Genomic DNA, 12649 nt, shown 5'->3' with positions numbered 1-12649 from the left:
CTGGGAAGATAGCTGAATAGAGTTGCTCAAGATCAGCCCTGCTCCACAGAAAAGTTAGAGAAGGGACAGGAGGGTGACTGAGGTGACAATTCAGGAGGGCAGCTGACATGGGAGAGATTTTTGCACCACATTGGGTGGCCCTAGTTGCTGAGGCCAAGGAACTAAGAGGCAGTAAGCTGGAGCTTGGCATACAGGCAGAGAGCCCATGGGACTGCACGGACAGAAGCCAGGGACAAGGAAGTAATGCAGGCCATTGTTCCTTGGGTGTGCTACTCTCACCAGCACAGCCCCATGACCGGCAATTTACCCAACACCTCACACACCCAAAATCTGTCACCCGATCCCATTCCCCGTGCTCCAGGTGCTCCTACCCCACCAGTCCCAGTGTATGTACCTGCCCCACACCACCACCCCAAGTGCAACCCAACTCACCTCTCCTGCACCTATCCCAAGCACTACCTCCTGCTCCCTGTTCCCTGCAGGCTGTTGCCAGTGCAAAACAGCTGCAGGCACTAACAACCATACCCAGGCAACCCTGCACCCCTGCCCATAGTGTCTCACAGCCACACCCCACCCGACTCTGAGCTCTGCACATCAGTTTATGGCACTCCTAGACCCAGGCATGTTCACTGGCCCCAATCACAACATTCAACTCTGGGAACCTCAGTTTGCAGCAGTTCTAGAAATGCACATGCACACGACCCTCAGCCACACTTCCCAGCTCTGAGAAAGTGCTGTCTTTGTGCAGCCAGGTCACATCTGCCCCCAATCCAGAAAGGCATAATGCCAACCTGCTGCCACAGTTCTAGAAATGCACACAAAGGGCCTTAGACCAGTACACACCAGTGTTACACCCCCAGACCAGTGCACCCTCACAGCTACATCCTCCCTGGCCACTGGGCACTCATATTCACAAGCATCAGCATAATATCACCAACCTGTGCCTTTACCTATCCTGAAGCAAATAACTACACTGAGTGTCCCACCCCATACCCTGATGCCTGCTGTACAACTATCTCACAAACACAAGGCCTTTGTCTACTGAAACAAATCAACTCCCAAAGTAAATCAATCAAGGTATCTACATGCAACGAAGACAGCAGGGTATCACTAAGCATAACACAATGCAGACAGAGCCCTGCCTAATGACCAAATTAAAATACCTGAGGAGACACAGACATTGGAACAATTAATCAAAGATGTTCATACAACTCTATTTAATAAAATAAGTGGGATAGCACATGGCATAAAGGAGGTCAAGAAGACATTAAAGAGAGTAGGCCAAGATGGTGGCTTAGCAAAGTGTGCTATCTAGTTCGTCCTCCAGAACAGCTACTAAATAACCAGGAACAGCTCCTGCGGCCACGTCAGTGACCAGACACACAGTGTACCCCAGTCTGGACCAGATGGATCAAATGTGAGCACCCACAGAACCATAAGTTCCCAAGCCTCAGCAGCTGGCACCCCACCCCCAAAGGCTGTTTCCCAGAGGGGAAAGGAAAAGGAATGTACCAGGAGCAGGAGCTGAGCACAACCTAATGTCAATTGTGGAATTAATTAACAAATTTGACTACTAAAAATAGGCCCCCAGCTCAGGTGAACCTGGTCAAACTGGAGGTTGCTCATTTTTGCCATGGCGCCAAGGGTGCAGGGCTGACAGAAAAAGATAAAAAAAAAAAGGAAGAGAGGTTTTTATGACTGTGTTTCTACAAAGTCCTGACTGCCTTTGGATATGCAGAGGACTTCTCAGGCTGCAGCTGTCCCAGCTATAGGCAGAAACAAGCTTGTTTGAGGGCTTGTCTGGAGGCTGTGCCTTCCCCAGGGGAGGAGTGAGGCCCAACTCAGGTGGAATTCCTCCCTCAAGGAATTCAGACACCAGAGCTTGGTAATTTGAAGCCATTAAAACCAGCCTACAACCTCTTCTCTGTCTCCACCATGCCCCCAACAGGGAGAGTCTGCCAAAGTTAAAGGTACTACATCATCTTATGCTGGTGGGACCTGCAGGCAGACAAGCACCAAATACTGGGCAGGATAGGAAAAAGAGAGCCCAGAGACTTCACAGGAAAGACTTTCAACCTGCTGGGTCTCACCCTCAGGGAAAACTGACACAGGTGACACTTTCCTCCTGATAGGAGGCCAGTTTGGTCTGGGAAAATACAGCTGGGTATATAATACGTAAGTAGACTCTCCTTAAGTTGGGGGGGAAAAGGCACCATACAAGCAGAGCAAGAAACAAGAAAACGAGAACTGAAAAATTCTCCTCTGTAAACAAAACCTAAGCTAGAGGTCCAGAAAAATGTGAACTGAATGTCAAAGAACAGGCAGACAAAGAATTCATCCAGCAAGAAAATCCTAGGTAAAAGAAGTGAAAACAATCTCCAGGATAAACTAATTAAAGTAATTAAATGCCTAGATGCCAGCAAAAAATAACAAATGACACTAGGAAAATTGAAGATATAGCACAGTCCAAGGAACAAACCAACAATTTAAATGAGATACAGGAGTTGAAACAATTAATTCAGAATACACAAACAGACATGGAAAACCTCATCAAAAACCAAATCAATGAATTGTGGGAGGATATAAAGAAGGCAAGGAATGAAAAAAAGAAGAAATTGAAAGCCTGAAAAAACAAATCACGGAACTTATGGGAATAAAAGACACAGGATAAGAGATGAAAGAAACAATGGAAACCTACAATGGTAGATTTCGAGATGGAGAGGATAGGATTAGTGAACTGGAGGATGGGACATCTGAAATCTGATAAGAAAAAGAGAATATAGGGGAAAAATGGAAAAATATGAGCAGGGACTCGGGGAATTGGAGGACAATATGAAGCACACAAATATACATGTTGTGAGTGTCCCAGAAGGAGAAAAACTAATGGAGGAAATTATCACTGAAAATTTCCCAACTCTTATGAAAAACTTAAAATTACAGATCCAAGAAGTACAGTGCACCCCAAAAAGAATAATCCAAATATATGTACTCGAAGACACTTACTAATCAGAATGTCAGAGGTCAAAGAGAAAGAGAGAATCTTGAAAGCAGCAAGAGAAAAGCAATCCATCACGTACAAGGGAAGCCCAATAAGATTATGCATAGATTTCTCAGCAGAAACCATGGAGGTGAGAAGACAGTAGGATGAGATATTTAAATTACCAAAACAGAAAAACTGCCAATCAAGAATTCTATATCCAGCAAAATTGTCCTTCAAAAATGAAAGAGAAATCAAAACATTCTCAGACAAAAAATCACTGAGTGAATTTGTGACCAAGAGACCAGTTCTGTAAGAAATAATAAAGGGAGCACTAGAAACAGATATGAAAAGACAGAAGAGAGAGGTATGGAGAAGAGTTTAGAAAGAAAGACTATGAGTAAAGATAAAAAGAAGGAAAATTAGGTATGACATATAAAATCCCAAAGGTAAAATGGTAGAAGAAAGTACTACCCATGCAGTAATAACACTAAATGTTAATGGATTAAACTTCCCAATAAAAAGACACAGACTGGCAGGATGGATTGAAAAACAGGACCCATCTATATGCTGTCTCTACTCAAAGGACATGAGGGCAAAGACACAAATGGACATTTGCACACCAATGTTTATAGCAGCATTATTTACAATTACCAAGAGATGGAAACAGCCAAAATGTCCATCAATAGATGGGTGGCTAAACAAATTGTGGCATATACATATGATAGAATTATATGCAGCTGTAAGACAGAATAAAGTTATGAAGTATGTAACAACATGGATGGACCTTAAGGACATTATGCTGAGTGAGATTAGCCAAAAATGAAAGGACAAACACTGCATGGTCTCACTGATATGAACTGACATTAGTGAATAGACTTGGAATATTTTGTTGGTAACAGACACCATCAAGAGGTAGAAATAGGGTAAGATATTGGGTAATTGGAGCTGAAGGGATACGTACTGTGAACAGGACTGAATGCGAAAACTCAGAAATGGACAGCACAATACTACCTAACTGTAATACAATTATGTCAAAACACTGAATGAAGCTAAATGTGAGAATGATAGAGGGAGGAGGGCTGGGGCATAAATGAAATCACAAAGAAAGATAGATGATAAAGATTGAGATGGTATAATCTAGGAATGCCTAGAGTGTATAATGATAGTGACTAAATGTGCAAATTTAAAAGTTTCTGCATGAGGAAAAACAAAGGAATGTCATTACTGCAGGGTGCTGAAAATAGACTGTAATTAATATTTTACAATTTCAACTTATGTTTGAGACTAAAGCAAAAAAATGTTAATTTGGTACAAAATTTATATTTTGACTAGTGCATTTCTTAATATAACTTATGTAGAAAGCTGAGTTGTACAACATAAGTACATGGAACCTTGGGTAGGACATGAGATTTTGTTGGTTTGTACACAGTGATGCCCCAATGAATCCCAGAGTGATTTTAACAGTGAGTGGAAAAGTATTTGCAAAGTCCCCTTCGGGAAACAGTAAGAATGGGGGAAAATTCAACCTCCCCAAGTTGAATTCTTGATATTCTCACAAGCGTGTGGACAACCAAAACTATAGGCTGAGCCCCCAGTCTCAGGGTTTGTTCATATGAAACTTAACCCCACGAAGGATAGGTCAAGCCTACTTAAAATTAGGTCTAACAGTCACCCAAGAGAGCCTCTTTTGTTGCTCAGATGTGGACTCTCTCTCCAGCCAACAAAACGAGCAAACTCACCACCCTCTCCCTGTCTACACAGGACCTGACTCCCAGGGGTGTGGACCTTCCTGGAAATGTGGGACAGAAATCCTAGAAAGAGCTGAGACTCAGCATCAAGAGATTGAGAAAACCTTCTTGATCAAAAGGGGAAAGATTGAAATGAGACAAAGTGTCAATGGCTGAGAGATTCCAAACAGAGTCGAGAGGTTATCCTGGAGGTTTTTCTTATGCGTTAAGTAGATATCACCTTGTTATCCAAGAAGTAATGGAGAGGCTGAAGGGAACTGCCTGAAAATGTAGAGCTGTGCTCCAGTAGCCATTTTTCTTGATGATGATTGAACAATGATATAGCTTTCACGATGTGTCTGTGTGATTGTGAAAACCTTGTGTCTGACGCTCCTTTTATCTACCTTGTCAGCAGACAAGTAGAACATATGGAATAAAAATAAAAACAAGCAGAAAATATATTAAATTAAATTTAGTTTGAAATGCTAGTGATCAATGAAAGGGAAGGGTAAGGAGTATGGTAAGTATAATTTTTTTTCCGTTTCCATTTTATTTTTCTGTTGTCTTTTTATTTCAGTTTTCTGAATTGATGCAAATGTTCTAAGAAATGATCATGATGATGAATATGCAACTATGTGATGATATTGTGAATTACTGATTATATATGTGGGACAGAATGATCAAAATAGGAATGTTTGCATTTGGTTAGGTGTTTTTTGGTATTTAAAAAAATAAAATTTAAAAATTAAAAAAGAGAATACATTAGAAGAGCATAGAGGAATTTGAAAGAATAAATAGAAGAACAGTGGATATCACAGAGTTTAAAGACACTGTTCACCAAATAAAAAACACACTAGAGGCACACCAGATTTGAAGAAATAGAATAAAGAATAAGTGATATAGAGGACAAGATAAATGACTTCAAAGACTCAAAACAGCAAATGGCAAAACAGATGAAAAATTTTGAATTGGATCTCAGAGAACTGATAGACAAAAGAAAGTGAACAAATTTAAGAATCATTAGTGTCCCAGAGGGAGAAGAGAGGAGTAAAGGGCTAGGGAAAGTAGTTGAGGATATAATGAAGGAAAACTTTTTAACCCTCCTAAAAAACATGAATATACAAGTCAAAGAAGCCCAACAAACTGCATACAGAATAAATCCAAATAGGCCTTCCCCAAAACACATATTAATCAGCCTGTCACATGTTGAAGAAAAGCAGAAAATCCTGAAGGAGCAAGAGGAAAACAACCTACTACATACAAAGGAAAGCAAATAAGATTGAGTTCAGACTACTCAACTAGCACCCTGGTGGTGAGAAGGCAGTGGTATGATATATTCAAGATCGTGAAAGAGAAAGACGTCCAGCCTAAAACTCTGTACCTAGTCAAATTGTCCTTCAAAACTGATGGAGAGATTACAGTTTTCTCAGACAAGGAAGTCCTGAAAAAAATTGTCAACAAGAGACTGGTTCTACAAGAAATATTAAGAGGAATTCTGATGGCTGAGAAGTAAAAAGACAGGAGAGGGAGTTCTGGAAGAGGGCACAGAATCAAAGAGTAGCCCTAAGGGTAAATTAAAGAATACAAAGAGAAAGAGGGAAAGGGGTAATTTAAAGAATACAAAGAGAAAGAGGGAAAAGAATATATAGATCTGACAAATAAAGTTAAAAAGATAAGATGCTGGATTCAAGAAATGCCTTTTCTGTAATAACTTTGAATGTGAGTGGACTAAACTTACCAATTAAAAGATACGGATTAGCAGAACGGATGACAGAACATAACCCAGCTATATGCTGCTAACCAGAGCATCATCTTAGAATAGATGAGTCTCAATCTATTCAATCAATCAATAAATTGAATCAATAGATTGAAAGTGAAAGGATGGAAAAAGATTTTCCATGAAAGTTGTAGCCAGAAGAAGGCAGGAGTAGCTATACTAATATCAGACAAAATAGACATTAAATGTAAAGACATCATAAGAGACAAAGAAGGACACTATATACTAATTAAAGGATCAATTCACCAAGAAGATATAACAAAAATGTTTATGCTCCCAGTTAAGGAGCTCCACAGTACATGAGACAGACATTGGCAAAACTGAAGGGAGCAATGGATTTTTCAACAATAATAGTAGGAGACTTCAATACACCACTCTCCTCTATAGACAGAACAACCAGACAGAAGATCAACAAGGAAATAAATAAATTAAATAATTTGATGAATGAATTAAACCTAACAAAAATATATAGGTCATTGTACCCCAAAGCACAAGGATATACATTCTTCTCTAGTGCTCATGGAACATTCTCTAGGATAGGTCATATGCTGGGGCACAAAGTAGGTCTTTGCAAATTTAAAAACATTGCAATTATTAAAAGCACTCTCTAAAATCACAATGGGATGAAGCTGGATCTCAGTAACCACCAAAGAGCAAGAACATTCACAAATATATAGGGATTAAATAGCACACTCTTAAGCAACAAGTGGGTCAAAGAAGAAATCACTAGAGAAATCAGCAGGTATTTGGAGATGAATGAAAATGACAATACTACTTATCAGAATTTATAGGATGTGGCAAAGGCTGTGCTGAGAGGGAAATGTATTGTCCTAAATGCCTATATTAAAAACCAAGGACAAATTTGAGGACTTAACAGCATACCTGGAAGATATTGACAAAGAACGGCAAACTATCCCAAAGCAAACAGAAGAAGAGAAACAACAAAGATTAAAGCAGAGATAAATGAATAGGAGAAGAAAAGAACAATAGAATCAATAAAACCAAAAGTTCGTACCTTGAGAAAATCAATAAATATGAGGGCCACTAGCAAGACTGACAAACAAAAAAAGAGAGAGGATAAAATAAACAAAATCAGAAATGAGAAAGGGTGCATTACCATAGACCCTAAAGAAATGAAAGAAATCAAAAGAGAATATAAGAACAACTATACACCAACAGACTAGACAACTTAGATGAAATGGACAAATTCCTGGGGACAAAAAAACAAGCTGAGCTGACTCAAGAAGAAACAGTCTCAATAAACAAATCACAAATAAAGAGATTCAATCAGTCATCAAAAATCTTCCTACAAAGAAAAGCTTAGGCTCAGATGGCTTCACAGGGGAATTTTATCATACTTTCCAAAAAGAACTAATATCAATCCTGCTCAAACTTTTCCAAAAAATTAAGGAAAAAGGAATTCTACCTAACTCTTTTTATGAGGTTAATATCATTTTCATGCCAAAACTGTGTGAATGCTATAAGACTGGAAAATTACAGGCCAATCTCCCTAATGAACATGGATGCAAAAATTCTCAATAAAACATTAGCAAATTGGATCCAACAGACATTAAAAGAATTATACACCATGACTAGGTGGGGTTTATACCAGGAACGTGAGGATGGTTCAATGCAAAAAATCAATTAATGTAATGCAGCACATTACATTACAAATTGAGAGGGAAAAATCACATGATCATCTTGATTGATGCTGAAAAAGCTTTTAACAAAATTCAGCATCTTTTTCTGATAAAAACACTCCAAAAGATAGGAATCAAAAGTAACTACCTCAATATGAAAAAGGGAATATATGGAAAACCGATAGCCAGCATCATACTCAATGAAAAGAGACTGAAAGATTTCCCCTTAAGATCAGGAAGAAGACAAGGATACCCACTGTCACCACTATTATTCAACATTGTGCTAGAAGTTGTAGCTAGAGCAATCATGCAGGACAAAAATTAAAAGGCATCCAAATTGGAAAGGAAGAAGTAAAACTCATTATTTGCAGATGATATGATTCTATACTCAGAAGATCCTGAGAAATCTACAGCAAAGAAATTTAGAAGGTGGAGGGATATAAGAGTAATCTGCAAAAATGAGTAACAATTCTATACACAAGGAATGACCCAGCTGAGGAGCCAGTTAAGGGAAAAATTCCATTCAAAATGGCATCAAAAAGAATTGAGTACTTAGGAATGAATTTAACTAGGGACATAAAGGACTTATACACAGAAAACTACATAACATTGCTAAAAGAAATCAAAGGAGCTCTACATAACTGGAAATACATTCCCTGCTTATGGATAGGAAGGCTAAGTATAGTTAAGATGTCAATTCTTCCCAAATTGATCTACAGATTCAACACAGTACCAATCAAAATTACAACAACCTACTTTGAAGACTTGGAAAAGCTAACTACCAAATTCAAGGGAAAGAGACCCCGAATAGCTAAATTCATCCTAAAAAAGAAAAAGAAAGTGGGAGGACTAACATTCCCTGACTTTAAAACCTATTATATAGCCACAGTGGCACAAAGATAGAAGCATTGACCAATGAAATTGAACCAAGAGTGCAGACATAGACCACCAAATCTATGGTCAACTGCTTTTTGACCAGGCCTCTAAATCCTCTGAAGTGGACAAAATAGTCTTTTCAATAATTGGGCATGTAAGAACTAGATATCAATAGCCAAAAGAATGAAAGAGAACCCTTAACTTACACCCTACACAAAAATCAACTCAAAGTGGATCAAACACCTAAATATAAGAACTAGCACCATAAAGTTCCAGAAGAAAGTGTAGGGTAATATCTTCAAGACCTAGTAATAGAGGTAGCTCCTAAACTTTATACCCAAAGCTCAAGCAACAACAAAAAAACAGATAAATGGAAACTTCTCAAAATCAAATGCTTCTGCTCTTCAAAAGACTTTGTCAAAAAGGTGAAGAGGCAGACAACTCAATGGGAGAAAACACTTGGAAGGCACATATTGCACAAAAGTTTGATTTCCTGTATATACAAAGAAATCATACAATTCAACAACAAAAGAACAAAACAATCCAATTATAAAATAGGCACAATTATAAAAATAATGAAATACTGGTGATCAGTGAGGGGAAGGGGTGGGGGTATGGCATGTATGGATTTCCTTCTGTTTTCTTTTTATTTCTTTTTCTGAATAGATGCAAATGTTCCAAGAAGTGCTCATGATGATGAATATGCAGCTATGTGATAATATTGTGAATTACTGATTATGTATGTAGAACAGAATGATCAAAAGTTACAAATGTTTGTGTTTGGTGGGGTTTTTTTGGTATTTTGAACAAATTAAAAAATTAATTTAAAAAGTTATGAATGTTTGCATCTGTTTGGTGTTTTTTGTGTTTCTAAAAAAATTAATTAATTAAAAAAAACACCTGGAGAGATGCTCATTGTCATTGGTTATAAGGGAAATGTAGCACAAGACTACAATGAGATACCACTTCACACCTATAAGAATGGCTGCTATTAAACAAACAGGAAACTATAAATGCTGTAGAGGATGTGGAGAAACTGGGACACTGATGCATTGCTGGTGGGGATGTATAATGGCACAACCAGTATGGAAGTCTGTTTGGCACTTCCTTAGGAAACTAAATATCAAGTTGCCCTATGACCAAACAATAGCACTACTTGGTATATACCCAGAAGAGCTGAACGCAATGACACAAACAGACATTTGTACACTAATGTTCATAGCAGCATTACTGACAATTGCCAAAAGATGGAAACAAACCAAATGTTTGGATGAACAAAAGGTGGATGTTCATCAACAGATGAGTGGATGAATAAAAGGTGGTATATACATGCAGTGGAATATTATGCAGCAATAAGACAAAACAATGTCCTGAAGCACATGACAAGGTGGATGAGCCTTGAGGACATAATGTTGGGTGAAATTAGCCAGACACAAAAGGATAGATACTGTATGATTCCACTTCTATGACCAGCATAAATGTATAATCAGAGGCATATATTACAGAATATAGGGGACTTAGAGACACATAGAATCTAAAGATGGGTGAACTGCTGGCTAATGAGGTTGAACACCAATGTAAGGGAATAGATAAGAGTGAAGGTGGTTCTCTAGTGGGTCTATAAGTAATATTACCCAATTGAAGATGAAAAAGATTGACAGGGGTTGTATAAATCTACATGTCCCACTGATTAACACTAGAAACATGAATTCATTCTCACAGGAATTACTTCAAAGATATGATTCTTGTACAAAGAATGTTTAAGTCCAGGGTACAGGGGGAGAACTGGCATTGCACGCCATGAGCTATGTTCAGAACAAAACCATAAGCACTACCACAGCAACAGCAGAGGTAAATAATGTGGGGAGGGACAAGAGTTAAGAGGAGGTTTAGATTTCCTATTTGGCAAGGGTGTGTCTATTGGTTTTCTTTCTCTTGGGAACAATGAAACTAAAATTGAGAATGTTGATGGACTGTGGACTTTGTGCCCTATACATGAGGCCTGATGAATGCAGGTGGCTGAAGGATGCACTGATGGAGAGTAAATTGGTGAATGATGATGTACTTGTGAACAAAGGTTGTATTGCTACAAAAAGGAACAAAGTCATGAGGAATGGAATGAGGTGAATGAACATGTAGGACATTTGGTGAGACCAAATAAGACAGAAACATAAGAACAAGAATGGTATGGTCACCTTTAGAAAATGTTTATAAAAAAACAGGGGCCTATTGTAAGCTTTTAGAGCAGACACATTGAGTCTGGAGTGGTGATTATTATTTCTGGATTTTGAGAAGCTGTTTTATATATAAAACTTGATATTTAGAGATAAGAATGAAGCAGAACAGGTTGGGGTTAAAGTAATTCAGAACATAGGGGTAAGGAAGATAGTATCTATATTTTAGAATCACACATTCTCTTTGAGACCAATGGAAGAAAGGTTTATTTGGTCTGGAACTGAAATTTTCTGCAGTGCATAATCTAATTCAACCTATTTGTATAGCTTATTTGAACATTTGAAACACAGGGAGCTCAGGAAAAGAAAGAGGTCCTTTAATCTTGCATAAATTATTGTAATGCCCAGATACATCCTAGAGTATATTAAGTGGATAATTAAAAAGTATCAGCAAAGTCCCCTGAGGGATGGGAGAAAGAATATGGAACTACTAAACTTTACTATCAGGGAATCTCCTGATATTGTGTTAAACTTTAGGGACACCCAAATCAATAGAAAATCAATGAGAAAATTCCAAAGTGTTTGGAAATTGAATATCACTCTTCTAAAAGTCTTTTAATCTGAAGAGGAAGCCCTAGGGAAATTAAAAGATATTTGAACTGAATGAAAATAAAATCTTAGGGGATTCAGCTAAAGCAGTGCCTAAGAGGAAATTTACAGAATTTAAATTAGAAAAGAAACATGGCTTAAAATTAAGGATCTCAACAAATCAATAGGCCATGCCCTCAATCATGAGGCTTACTCTTGTGAAGCTTATGTAGGTATCAGAGAAGCTTAGATTACCTATAGGCATGCCTAAGAGTTACTTCTGGAGGACCTCTTTTGTTGCTCAAATGTGGCCTCACTCCCTCTAAGCCCAACTCCGCAAATGAAATCACTTTCCTCCCCCCTACATGGGACATGACATCCAGGAGTGAAAGTCTCCCTGGTGACATGGGAGATGACTCCCAGGGATGAATCCAGCTCTGGCACTGTAGGATCAACAATTACATCCTGACCAAAAGCAGAGAAAGAAGTGTAGCTAATAAAGAATCGTAGGCAGAGAGAGTTCAAATAGAGTCTAGAGGCTACTCTGAGGTTGCTCTTATGCAAGCTTCAGGTAGACCTTGCTACATATCATAACCTGCCAACCCCAGCCAGGACCATTACAACCAATCCTAAAGAACACCTAGGGCAAGATATAAGATTCCGCAAGGGTTCCATGCACTAGAGTAACTTTCCAGAAACCTACAACCTCCAGTTGGGTCCCTGGTTCAGATAAGTCCTGAAACCTAGCCCATCCTCTCCAGAACATCAGATAATTCCATCTGCCTACCTCATATTAGTGACAGGCCCTTCCAATACAAAAAATTTATAATTGCCATAGCCCAATCACCCCTAAAGAGAGGGATGGAAAAATCAAAGGTGATGGTGCA

Source organism: Tamandua tetradactyla, chromosome 24 (assembly GCF_023851605.1).
Source record: "Tamandua tetradactyla isolate mTamTet1 chromosome 24, mTamTet1.pri, whole genome shotgun sequence".
In the NCBI taxonomy this organism is placed as follows: domain Eukaryota; kingdom Metazoa; phylum Chordata; class Mammalia; order Pilosa; family Myrmecophagidae; genus Tamandua; species Tamandua tetradactyla.
The sequence above is the reverse complement of the archived record's forward strand: the minus strand, read 5'-3'. Positions refer to the sequence as shown.